This window comes from Sciurus carolinensis, chromosome 16 (assembly GCF_902686445.1).
Source record: "Sciurus carolinensis chromosome 16, mSciCar1.2, whole genome shotgun sequence".
Taxonomy (NCBI): domain Eukaryota; kingdom Metazoa; phylum Chordata; class Mammalia; order Rodentia; family Sciuridae; genus Sciurus; species Sciurus carolinensis.
Genome location: NC_062228.1, coordinates 47,167,914 through 47,181,970, shown reverse-complemented (window position 1 = coordinate 47,181,970; position 14,057 = coordinate 47,167,914). Strand labels below are relative to the sequence as shown.

At 34.8% G+C, this 14,057-nt stretch overlaps 1 pseudogene; it reads left to right on the top strand.

The window, feature by feature from the left end:
- The first annotated feature begins 12,202 nt into the window (after window positions 1-12,202).
- Window positions 12,203-13,483, top strand: LOC124966096 (caspase-6-like; annotated as a pseudogene).
- Window positions 13,484-14,057: the final 574 nt, after the last annotated feature.

Genomic DNA, 14,057 nt, shown 5'->3' with positions numbered 1-14,057 from the left:
TGGTATTCAACCTTCGATAACATTATAGATGGAATATAGAATCACAGAATTTTAAAACTTAATACGAGTTCAGGTCTAAGGTCAGTCTATAATGTTCCCTTTACAGAGGGAAATAAAATGGATCTGTGATAGTCTGAATGTGTCTAAAGACACAAGTTAATGGCCAAGTAAGACTGAATACTTCCAGATCCATTCGTGACTGTGTGTGTGATACTTAATCTTCCCACTCCTGGTCCCATTACCATAGAATAAGGGAAAGTATTTAGAAGGAAACAAGACCAGACTATCATCACAGACTTTTACTTACAATGAATCTTTATAAAAATTATATTTAATACACTTACATAGTATTTATCACATCCTTAAAAGTGTTATGAACTACATTAGAACCACCAAAAGCTTCTGCTTTCAGGCATGATGGAGAAATAGAGACCATATTTATTCTCTGCTGTAACAACTAGAAAACTGAATGAAACATGAAACACCTGTCTTTAAAAACTGGACAATAAGCAGCACAAAACTGTGATGAATAAGATAAGGGGTACAAAATAAGCAAGCCCTATAACTGCCCTGCCTTTTCTGCCTTTTAGAACATTCTGTCTCTTAGGAATATTCTGGGACAAGAGGAAATTCAAAACAAAACACAGAGGCCTTGATGGTTTGAAGTCAGATGTCAGAGTTAAGAACACTTAGGCAGTTGAAAACAGTAGGGCAGAGCCCCCCATAATGAAAGCTACATACTAAACGAGGCCCACAAATCTGCAAATAACTGTCTGCCAGAATACAGCCCAACACTTTCAAAAGAAAGACAACCAAATCCAAATGTACAACAGAAAAATGGTAACAAGATCCATAATCCAATTTTTTGAAATGCTAGAGAGGATAATGTGAAACAATCAGAAAAAAATTAATCAATAAAAAGATAGCCAAAAGGAGAGATATTATAAAATCAGCAGACAAGGAAATTAAGAGTTATTATAACTATATTCAAGTGTGTTTAAAAAACAAAAATGTATTCAAAAGACAAAAAAAAAAAAAAGCCAAAGGAATTCTAGAAATAAAATATCTGAATTTAAAAAAACACTAGATGGATTACAAAGACAGACACTTGTGTTAGTCAGCTTTCTGTACGGGTAACATCTGAAGTAAAGAACTTACAAAGAGCAAAGGGTTGTTTTGGTTCATGGTTTTAAAGGTTTCAGACCATGACTGGTTGGACCTGTTGCTTTGGGTCTGTGGCTACACATCATGCCAGGAACACATGGCAGCACAAAACCACTCACCTCATGTTCAGGGATCAAGAGAACAAGGACTGGGATCAGAATCCCACTATCCCCCTTCAAGAGCATGACCCCAGTGACCTAAAGACCACACACTAGACCCCCACCTCTTAAAGACTGCACCACCTCTCAATGGCACCAAGCTGGAGAGCAAGCACGTGGGCCTTTGGAGGAATTCCAGATTCACTCTATAGCAGCACTTCGGAAGACACTGAATCTAAAGATATAGATGTAGCAGAATCTATAGAAACTGAAGTGTGGTGAGAAAGAAAAACTGAATAAAAATAAAAAGAGTATCATAGGCCTATAAGACAATATTAAGCAGTGCACATACATATAATTGGAGTCACAGGAGATATAGAGAGGTAAGGATAGAAAAAAACATATGAACAAGTAGTGGCTTAAATTTTTCCAAATTTGATAAACCTATAAATCTATATATCCAGAAAGCTCAGTGAACACTAACCAGGACAAACAGAAATAAATTCACATCAAGAAACATGATCAATAGAGGGAAAAAAGGGGTGGGAGGGTAGGGGGAAAAAATAACAATGAATCAAACAACATTACCCTATGTAAATGTATGATTACACAAATGGTATGCCTTTACTCCATGTACAAACAGAGAATCAACATGTATCCCATTTGTTTACAATAAAAATAAATTTAAAAAAGAAACATGATCAAATTACCAGAATTACAAAATTAACAATTACACTAAATGAGAATGGTCTAACACTCAGTTCAATAAAAAGACAGAGATTGTCAGACTAAGTAAAAAAAAAAAACACAGAGTAACTACATACTATTTTTTAAAGTCATTTTAAATATAATGACTTAAGTAAGTTAAAAGTAAACAACAAAGTAAAAGATAGGTAAACAAGGGAAAAGCTAATCAAATCTGGAGCTACTATACTAATAAATTAATTATAAATCAACTACTAAAAGTATAAATTACCAATAATATACTAGTATCAGACAAAACAAACTTAATAACAGATAATATCATCTAGGAAAAAGAGAAAAATCATATATATAATAAAGGGGATAATTCACAAATAAGATAGAAAATCCTAAGTGAATATACTGACCTAACAAAAGAACTGTTGGGGAAAACTGACAGAATGGAAAGGAATCGTATATAAATCTACAATTATAGTAAATAACAGAACAAACACACACAAAATCAGTAAGATATAGAAGACACAACTATCACTATCAACCAACTGGATCAAATTGACATTTATAGAACACCTCAATCCATAACAGCAGAATACAGTTCTGGAATGGAGAATTGCTATTTAAGTAGTACAAAATGAAGAAAGTTCTGGATATGGACAGTGGTGATGGTTGAATAACAATGTGAATATATTTAACATCACTGAATTGTACACTTTAAAATGGTTAAAATGGTAAATGGCAAATTTTATGTTATGTATATATTGCTGTAATTTAAAAATAAGCAACTTATTAAAATATTGAATTAAGCATCAATAACAAAGATCTTTCAGGGAAACCTGAAATACTTTTAATTAAAATACATTTGAATAATTTATGGTTCAAGGAATAAACACAAAGGACAACAGAAAACATTTTGAAAAGGTTGAAAATGAAAATACAACATGTCAAAATTTCTAGAATGCTGCTAAACCAGTGCTTGGAGGGAAATGTGTAGCTTTAAGTGCTTATTGGGAAAAAATTAAGGTCCAAAATCAATGACAGAATAATATGAACAATGTAAAACCAAAGTAAGTAGAGGAAAGAAATAATAAAAGTAAGAATGAATACAAATAAAATTAAAAATAGACAAAAACACAAATAAAAATCAATTAAGCCCCAAGTTATCCTTGAAGGAAGTAATCAGTAAAAATTCTAAAATGACAGCTAAATCCATAAAGAAAAAAAGAGGCACAAATTATCAGTAACTAGAAGGGAAAAGCATACATTATTCTATAGACATTAAAAGGATAGTAAGGTGATACAATGAAAAAATTATGCCAATAAATTCAACAACTTAAAGGAAATTGGAAAATTCCTCGAAAGACATGATTACCAAAACTGAAGCAAAGAAACAGAAGGAAGGGGGTTGGGAGTGGGAAAGACAGTAGAATGAGCTGGACATAACTTTTCTATGTTCATATGTGAACGGTATAACTCCATATCATGTACAACCACAAAAATGGGAAGTTGGACTTCATGTATGATATGTCAAAATACAATCTTCTGTCATGTATAACTAAAAAGAATAAAAAAGAAAAAAATCTGAAGAAACCTGTATTTTTAAAAACAATTGAATTTGTAATTTAAAACAGAAAACTCCAGGACCCAGACAGCCTCACTGGTTAATCCTATCAAATATTGAAAGAATAAATATCAATCTTACACAAACATTTTCAGAAAAGATACAAAGAGGAAACAGTTTTAAATTCCTTCAGTAAGGAAGCATTATACTCCTACTGGAAGCAGAAAAAGTGTTTTAAGTAAATTACAGATCACTATCTCTCATGAACACAGATGAAAAAATTCTGAATAAAATTTGAGTAAATCAAATCTAACAACATAAAAAATTCCAAGAACATCTAAAAAAATAATATACCATAGCCCACTGGCATGTATTTTCAAATATTAAACAATCCTTGCATCCCTGTAATAATCCTCATGATTGGTTGACATTTGAACACAAGTTAAATGTAAACTGCTACCTTAGACTAAAAATGAAAGCCCTGTAATTATCTAAATGTTTTTAAAAAGCATTCAAGATCATGTATTATTAAAAAATAACTCTCATTCTTAAAAAATAACTCCTATTCTATGAATAGAAGGTAACTTTCTGAACATAAAAGGGGCTTCTACAAGAAAATCTACAGTTAACTTCATACTTAGTGGTGAGAGATTGATTATTTTCTCCCTATAGTCAGAAACAAAGCAAGTATATACATTATCAGCATTTCTCTTCAACACTGGCAAATTCTGGTTACTAAGGCAAGAATTATCCCAAGGAATCTACAAGTAAAATAATAATAATAATAATGTGAATGTAGCAAGGTCATTGGATATGTTTAATATACAAAAGTAAACTGAATTTCTAATACAAGCAATAGATAACTGGATATTAAAAACCTTTTAAAATACATCGTTTACAATGCCATCCAAAAAATATGAGATACTTAAATTTAAGTATATACAGGACCTATATAAGAAAAATTATAAAACATAGCTGAGAGAAATTAAGTAAGATCTAAATAAACAGTGAGGTATATTATATTCCTGGATTAGAACAAAGTACTGTTAAGATTCAATTCTTCCCATATTAATCTACAAACTCAATGCAATTCCATCAATATTCCAACAACCTTTATTAGAGAAACTGGTAAGCTAATCCTATATTTTAACTTATATGAAAATGCAAAGAACCTAAGCTAGCCAGAGCAATACTGAAAAGCACAAAGCTAGAAAATTTATACTATCTGATTTCAAGACTTATTAGAAGTCTACAGTAACCAAGATAGTATGAAATGTGCATAAGGACAGATATATAATAAATCAATAGAACAGAAGAGAGAACCCAGAAATAGATATACGGCCACCTGATTTTTGATAAAGGTGCCAGGGTATTCATGTGAAATAAAAATCAACCTCAATCTTATGAGGTTAAACTATATGCTTAAAATGGGTACATAATATTGTATGTAAATTATATTTTGATACAGTAAGATACACACAGAAATTAACCTAAGTAGGTCAAAGACTTACATGTAAACATATGAAAACTATATTTCCAGAAGAAAATCTTCATGACCCTGGAGTAGTCCAAGATTTTTTAGATAGTACTCAAAAATCATAATGTATGGGCTAGGGGTGTGGCTCAGTTGGTAGAGTGCTTGCCTTGCATGCACAAGGCCCTGGGTTCAACCTCCAGCACCACAAAAAAACAAAAACAAAAACAAAATCATAATGCATAATAGAAACTATAAATAAATTGTACCTCACAAAAGTTCTCTACAAAAAAATAAAAATTAACAAAAATTATATAAACACTGTTAAGAAAAAGTAAACTTCAGACTACAAATAAGTTTATAATAGATATCCAGAAATTATTGAGAATTCTGACAAACCAATGATAAGAATAAAAACAACCTATTAAAAGTCCATTTTTTAAAAGGGACTAAGACATTTTACAAAAGAAAATGCACTAGCTGGGCATGGTAGCACACACCTGAAATCTAGTGGCTTGGGAGGCTGAGGCAGAGAGATAGCAAATTAAGGACCAGCCTTGGCAACTTAGTGATACCCTGTTTCAAAAAAAGAACTGGCATTGTAGTTCAGTGGATGCAATCCCCAATACCACTAAAAAAACAGAAGGGAGAGAGGATGGAAGGAAGGAAGGAAGGAAGGAAGGAAGGAAGGAAGGAAGGAAGAAAGGGAGGGAGGAAGGGAGGGAGGGAGGGAGGGAGGGGAAAAGAAAGAAAAAATATGCTAAGAGTCAGTAAGCATATGAAAAGATGTCCAACCTCATTAGTAACTAGTAACTAGGAAAATGTTAAAGAAAACCACAGTGAAATATCATTATGCACCTATTCAAAAGGCAAAAATTAAAAAGACTGACAATACCATGTGTTGAAAAAGATGTCAAACAACTAGAACTCTATAGTGCTAGTGGCAGTATAAAATATTACAGACACTTTAGCAAAATAGTTTAGTAATTTCTTTAGAGTTATACATTCACTTACCACCATGTGACTGAGTAATTCTACATCCAAGTATTTACCCAAGAGAACTGAAACCCTATGTACACGATCTATAGTTCAATATTCATGGAAGTTTTATTCACAATATCAAAAACTTCCAAAGATCAAACAAGAAAATAAATTGTAGCATATCTTGAATACATAAATAGAATAGTACACAGCAATAAACAGGAATAAATTATTGATATAAGAGCAACACGAAAGAATTTCAAAAACATGCTCATCAGCATGCATTTGGCTGGCAAAGAGGCCAAACACAAAATCCATACTGTACAATTTCACACATGTGAGACTGGAAAAGAAAATCTTATCTATAGCAATAAAAAGCAGCTAACTGATTGCTTTCTGGGTGGGCACTAGGTCAGAGTGACTGGGAAGGGGTACAGGGAACTTTCTGGGAACATGGAAATGTCCTGTATCCTAACTATACTATACAGCAATGATAAAAATATATAGATCTGATTACACAGACTAATACATTTTCTAGGTTCACTGAACTATATGCTTAAAATGGGTACATAATATTGTATGTAAATTATATTTTGATACAGTAATTTTTCTTGTGTTGTTTTTCTTTTCTTCTTTTTTCTTTTTGTTTGATTTGTTTTGAGGGGGGTTTCACTATGTTGCCCAGAATGATCTCAAATTCATAGACAGGTTCAAGTGATTCTCCTGTCTCAAATGCAGACAAAGATTCAGTGAATCACCAATGATCTTCTTATATACCAGCTGAATGAACGAAGGTGAAATAGCACAAGTCTCCATCATTAATAAATAACACAAAACTATAAGAAATTAAGATTAAAGTCAAAATTAAAGAAATACAGATTTGGAAAATACAAATTATCAATAAAACAAAGAGTTGGTTCTTTGAAATGATAAACTAGATAATGCTTAGTCAAACTAACCAAAAGAAAAAGAGAGAGGACCCAAATTAATAAAACCAGAGATAAAAAATACATATCGCCATAGACATCACAGAAATCCAGAAGATCATTAGGAAGTATTTTGAAAACTTGCACTCCAATAAATTGGAAAAACCTAGAAGAAAAGGATACTTTTCTAGACATATATGACCTGGCAAAATTGAACCAAGAGGATATAGAAAACCTACACAAACCAAAAACAAGCAATGAAATTGAAGCAATAAGAAATAGCCTTCCAACAAAGAAAAGTCCAGGACCAGAGAGATTGTCACCTGAATTCTATCTGAGAACTCTGAGAATAACTAATAACAATGCTCCTCAGTTATTCCATGAAATAGAAAATGAAGGAACACTTCCAAATTCATCCTATGCAGCCATTATCACCCTGATACTAAAATCAGATAAAGATACAAAGGGAAAAATATATCTGATGAACATGTATACAAATATCTTTTACAAAACATCAGCAAATCATATTCAACAATACACGAGGAAGATTGCACATCATGATCAAATTGGTTTCGTCCCAGGGATGGAAGGATGGTTCAACATACACAAATCAATAAATGTAATTCACAACCTTAAACAGAACTAAGGACAAAAATCACAGTCATCTCAACAAATGCAGAGAAAGCCTTTGGCAAAATTCAGCACTATTCATGATGAAAACACTGAAGATATGATTGTATACTTAGAGGAACCAGGAAATTCCACCAGAAAACTGTTAGATCTCATACGTGAATTCAGTAAAGTAGCGGGATATAAGATCAATGCACATAAATCTAAGGCATTTTTATACATAAGCGATGAATCTTCAGAAAGAGAAATTAGGAAAACTACCCCATTCACAATAGCTTCGAAAAAAATAAAGTATTTGGGAATCAATCTCACAAAAGAGGTGAAAGACCTCTACAATGAGAACTACAGAACACTAAAGAAAGAAATTCAAGAAAACCTTAGAAGATGGAAAGATCTCCCATGTTCTTGGATAGGAAGAATTAATATTGTCAAAATGGCCATACTACCAAAAGTGCTATACAGATTCAATGCAATTCCAATTAAAATCCCAATGATGTACCTTACAGAAATAGAGCAAGCAATTATGAAATTCATCTGGAAGAATAAAAAACCCAGAATAGCTAAAGAAATCCTTGGCAGAAAGAGTGAAGCAGGGGGTATCGCAATACCAGATCTTCAACTCTACTACAAAGCAATAGTAACAAAAACGGCATGGTATTGGTACCAAAATAGAAAGGTGGATCAATGGTACAGAATAGAGGACACGGACACAAACCCAAATAAATACAATTTTCTCATACTAGACAAAGGGGCCAAAAATATGCAATGGAGAAAAGATAGCCTCTTCAACAAATGGTGCTGGGAGAATTGGAAATCCACATGCAACAGAATGAAACTAAATCCATATCTCTCACCATGCACGAAACTAAACTCAAAATGGATTAAGGATCTCGGAATCAGACCAGAGACCTTGCATCTTATAGAAGAAAAAGTAGGTCCAGAGCTTCAACATGTCGGCTTAGGACCAGACTTCCTCAACAGGACTCCCATAGCACAAGAAATAAAAGCAAGAATTAATAACTGGGATAGATTCAAACTAAAAAGCTTTCTCTCAGCAAAGGAAACTATCAGCAATGCGAAGAAAGAGCCTACAGAGTGGGAGAAAATCTTTGCCAATCATACTTCAGATAGAGCGCTAATCTCCAGAATCTATAAAGAACTCAAAAAACTCTACACCAAGAGTGTAAATAATCCAATTGACAAATGGGCTAAAGAAATGAATAGAAACTTCACAGAAGAAGATATACAAGCAATCAACAAACATATGGAAAAATGTTCAACATCTCTAGTAATAAGAGAAATGCAAATCAAAACCACCCTAAGATTCCATCTCACCCCAATTAGAATGGCGATTATCAAGAATACAAGCAACAACAGGTGTTGGCAAGGATGTGGGGAGAAAGGTACACTCTTACATTGCTGGTGGGGCTGCAAATTAGTGCAGCCACTCTGGAAAGCAGTGTGGAGATTCCTTAGAAAACTTGGAATGGAACCACCATTTGACCCAGCTATCCCACTCCTTGGCCTATACCCAAAGGACTTAAAATCAGCATATTACAGAGATACAGCCACATCAATGTTCATAGCTGCTCAGTTCACAATAGCCAGATTGTGGAACCAACCTAGATGTCCTTCAATTGATGAATGGATAAAGAAAATGTGGTATATATATACAATGGAATATTACTCAGCCATAAAGAATGATAAAATTATGGCATTTGCAGGCAAATGGATGAAACTGGAGAATATCATGCTAAGTGAGATAAGCCAATCTCAAAAAAACAAAGGAAGAATGATATCGCTAATAAGTGGATGATGACACATAATGGGGGGTGGGAAGGGTTAGTGTTGGGGTTGGAGTTGGGTTTAGGGAGGGGGGCAGGAATGGATGAAGGAAGGACTGTATAGATGGAGGGGAGGGGTGGGAGGGGTGGGGGGGAAGGGAAAAAATGGCAGAATGAATCAAACAACATTACCCTATGTAAATTTATGATTACACAAATGGTATGCCTTTATGCCATGTACAGACAAAGAAACAACATGTATCCCATTTGTTTACAATAAAAAAAAGAAAACACTGAAGAAACTAGAGATAAAAGGAACTTACATCAATAACATAAAGAGTATATATGACAAACCCAAAGCAATATTATAGTGAATGGAGAAAAACTAGAAGTACTTCCACTAAAATCAGGAACAAGACAAGGATGTCTACTCTCACCACTCATATTCAATATACAACTAGAAGTGCTAGTCAGAGGGGCTGGGGCTGGGGCTCAGGGATAGAGCACTTGCCCAGCACATGTGAGACAGTGGGTTCAGTTCTCAGCACCACTTAAAATTAAATAAACTAAAGGTTAAAAAAAAAGAAACAATTTTTAAAAAACAAATAAATAAAATAATGGTTTCGTTCTTTAAAAAAAAAATCTAGCCAGAATAATTAGGCAAGAGAAGGAATAAAAGGAAAACAAATAGGAAAGGAAGAAGTCAAATTATCACTGTTTGCAGATGATATGAGCCTATACTCAGAAGATCCAAAAAACTCCACCAGAACACTACAAGAGTGAATATACAACTTCAGCAACTAGTAGAACATAAAATCAATGTGCAAAAATCAATAGCTTTCCTCCACATCAATAATGAACTCACTGGAAAAGAAATTAAAAAAAATTCCCATTTACAATAGTCTCAAAAAACAAAGTACCTAGGAATAAATCTAACAAAGGAGGTGAGAGACCTCTGCAATGAAAATTATAGAATGTTGAAGAAAAAAAAAACGAAGAAGACAAAAGAAGATGGAAAGACCTTCCATACTGATGGATAGCCAGAATTAATATTGTTAAAATGGTCATATTAACAAAAGCAATATATAGACTCAATGCAATCCTCATCAAAATACCAATGACCTTATCCACAGAAGTAGGGGGAAAAAACAGCCCTACAATTCATTTGGAAGAATAAAAGACCCAGAATAGCCAAAGCAATCCTGAGTCAAAAAAAGCAAAGCTGGAGGCATCATAATACCAACTTCAAATTACACTACATAGCTATAGTAACAAAAACTGCATGGTACCAGCATAAAAACAGACACACAGACCAATGGAACAGAAGAGAGAGAGACAAACACACACAGATACAATCATCTGATACTTGACAAGGTGTCAAAAACATGTTGGAGAAAAGACAACCATTTTTACAAATGGTGCTGGCAAACTGTTTATCCATATGTGGAGGATGAGACTAGATCCTTATCTCTCACACTGCACAAAACAATCAAAGACCTAGGAAACAGACCAGAAACTATGCAACTCCTAGAAAAACCACAGGGTCAACACTCTAACAAGGCACAGGCATTGACTTTCTCAATAGGGCTCCTAACACTCAGGAAAAAAATACTAAGAATTAATAAATGTGATAGCATCAAATTAAACAACTTCTGTACAGCAAAAGAAACAAGAATGTGAAGAGAGAATCTTCAGAATGGGAGAAAATACATGTTTCTATAAAATCTTGAAGTCACTGTCAGCCCCTCAAAGACAGGGCTAAGGACATGGGTCTCCTTGTCTTCCCAGTGTAGCTACCGTGATTAAAGTTCCTTTCATGGTTCTCATTTTAAAAAAAGAGTGGGCTGGGCATGGTGGCACATGCCTATAAACCCTGTGGCTCAGGAGGATTGAGAGTTCAAAGCCAGCCTCAGCAACAGTGAGGTACTAAGCGACTTGGTGAGACCCTGTCTCTAAATAAAATACGAAATAGGGCTGGGGATGTGGTTCGGTGGTCAAGTGGTTTGGTTCAATCCCTGGTACCAAAAAAAAAAAAAAAAAAAAAAAAAAGAATGGGAGCAGATCTTTGCCAGCTACTCTTCTGACAGATTAAAATCCAGAAGATATGAACCATTAAAAAAAATACCACCCAAAACAAATACCCCAATCAATAAATGAGCAAGTGAACTAAACAGACATTTCTCAATAGAAGAAATAAAAATGGCCAACAAATGTGTTAAAAAAAAATGTTCAACATCTTTAGCAATCAGGGAATACGAAAACCACACAGAGAGTTCATTTCACTCCAGTTAAAATGGCAGCCATTAACAATACAAGTAATAGAACCAGGTGCAGTAACACCTGCCTGCAATTCCAGTGACTCAGGAGGCCGAGACAGAAGATCCCAAGTTAGAGGCCAGTGTACACAACTTAGTGAGTCCCTATCTTAAAAATAAAAACTAAAAGGCCTGGGGATGTAGCTCAGTGGTACAGCACCCCTGGGTTCAATCCCCAGTACTGGGGGAAAAAACAATAATAAATGCTGAAGAGGATGTGGAAGAAAAGGAATGCTTTTATACTATTGGTGGGATTATGAATTAGTACAACCACTGTGGAAATCAGTATGGAGTCTCCTCAAAAAAGACTAGGAATGGAACTACCATATGACCCAGATATACAACTCTTTGGTATTTATTCTAAGGAATTAAAATCAGAGGCCACTGGGATATCTTTCAGAGAACTGGAGCTTGGTTGCAGGGACTCAGGTTTGGGCAACTCGGGGTCGAGCCCTGCAGAGCAGCATATGGAGTAGAAAGTCCCTGGCTCCCAAGGCCTAGGACAAGGATGTGACCGAAGAGCGTCTCATCTGTGGGAGCTGCCCTGAAGGACACCTTGGAATGGTGGCAATGATTGAGGTACAGAACAACGTGACAAAAACAGATACCTACTATAAAAGTGAAATGTTTGATCTGTCACAAAAGTACAGAATGAACCACAAGAGGAAAGGAATTACTCTAATCTTCAATCATGAAAGATTCTTCTGGCACTGGACACTGCAGGAGAGGTGGGGCACCAGGGCAGACAGAGAGAACCTTACTTGCAGGTTTTCAGATCTAGTGTTGGAAGTGAAATACTTTAATGCTCTTAAAGCAGAACTTCTGCTCTAAATTCATGAAGATACTTTACATTTAAGAATACCAAGTCAGGAGCAGTGGTGCGTGCCTGTAATCCCAGCAACGTGGGAAGATGAGGCAGGAGGATTGACAGTCTGAGCCCAGCCTAGCCAACTTAAGGAGGCCCTAAGCAACTTGGAGAGATCCTGTCTTAAAATAAAAAATAAAAAATGAAAAGGGCACATACCAAGCCTGGGTTCAGTCCCTGGTACCAAAAAAATAAATACCAAACCCCTCTGATCACGACTATCTTTCTTCTACTATCAAATATATTTTCATTTTTTAATTTTTTTAACATTTTTTAGTTGTCAATGAACCTTTATTTTTTTATTTTTATGTGGTGCTGAGGATCGAACCCAGTGCCTCATACATGCTAGACAAGCGGTCTACCACTGAGCCACAACCCCAGCCCTCAAATCTATTTTTATATGTAGGTAGCAAACATCTTTTTTTCATTTCTATATGCATTTGGGTGGACCTACACAGTGTCAACCTTTAGCCACATAGAGGCCAACTTTTTTATGTGTCTTCCTAAGCCTCAGTGAAGGCAATCACATTTATGCATATAATGCCAAAACTAAAATTCAGACATTAACTGGCTTGTTCAAAGGAGACAAGTGCAGAGCCTGGTTGGAAAACCCAAGATATTTATCATTCAACCATGCTGGGGAAACCAGCCTGGTGTGCCAGTCACTCCTTGAGATGTCATGGACCATCAGACATACAAGCTAGAGGACATAGCTGAGGTGGATGCTGTCTCCTGGAGCAGACTTCCTCAGGTGCTGCCCTGTCACAGAAGGATATTATTTTCATCAGGAAACTGAATGGCTCATAGTATTCAAGATCTGTGTGAGATGCTGGGAAAATATGGCTCCTCCTTAGAGTTCACAGGTAAACAGGAAGGTTTCTCAGCACCAAGTGGACCCCTATAAACATCAAGTGCACCTGGTGAGAAGCGGCTTTGCCTCAATGCTAACTAAAAGGCTGCATTTCTCTCCAAAATCTAGTAAGTAGGGACCATTTTGCCTTATTATATGTATTCCATATATTGCCCCTTTTACATAAATAAGTATCACTAAATTGGAGCACTTTGAAATGTTTCGAGGTTTAATGTTTGGCAGAGAAGTGCTTTTTATTTAAAAGTCATTTTGTACTTGGTGAAAGGGTTTGAAAAGAAATCCTCAAAAAATTACTATACATAAAAATCTACATTTATCTTTTTTTTTCTTTTTTTGCAGTTTACTAAACTGCAAGGTTACCCAAAATATTTAGCTGATTTAACTTGTGTTTTTGTGGCTTTTTTTATTAAAAAAAATTATTGCATAATGTTTTTGAAATCCAAGAGTTAGATTAGGGTAGATAGGGCCAGGGTTGTGGCTCAGTGGTAGAGCACTTACCTAGCACGTGTGAGGCACTGGGTTCAACCCTCAGCACCACATAAAAATAAATAAAATAAAGATATTGTGCCCATCTACAACTAAAAATATTTTTAAAAAGAGTTAGATAATTGTTTTCTTTAATAAGATATTTGAAATTCATGTTTTATTAAATTTTTCTAATCCAAAAAAAGGAAGAATTAAAGTCAGCA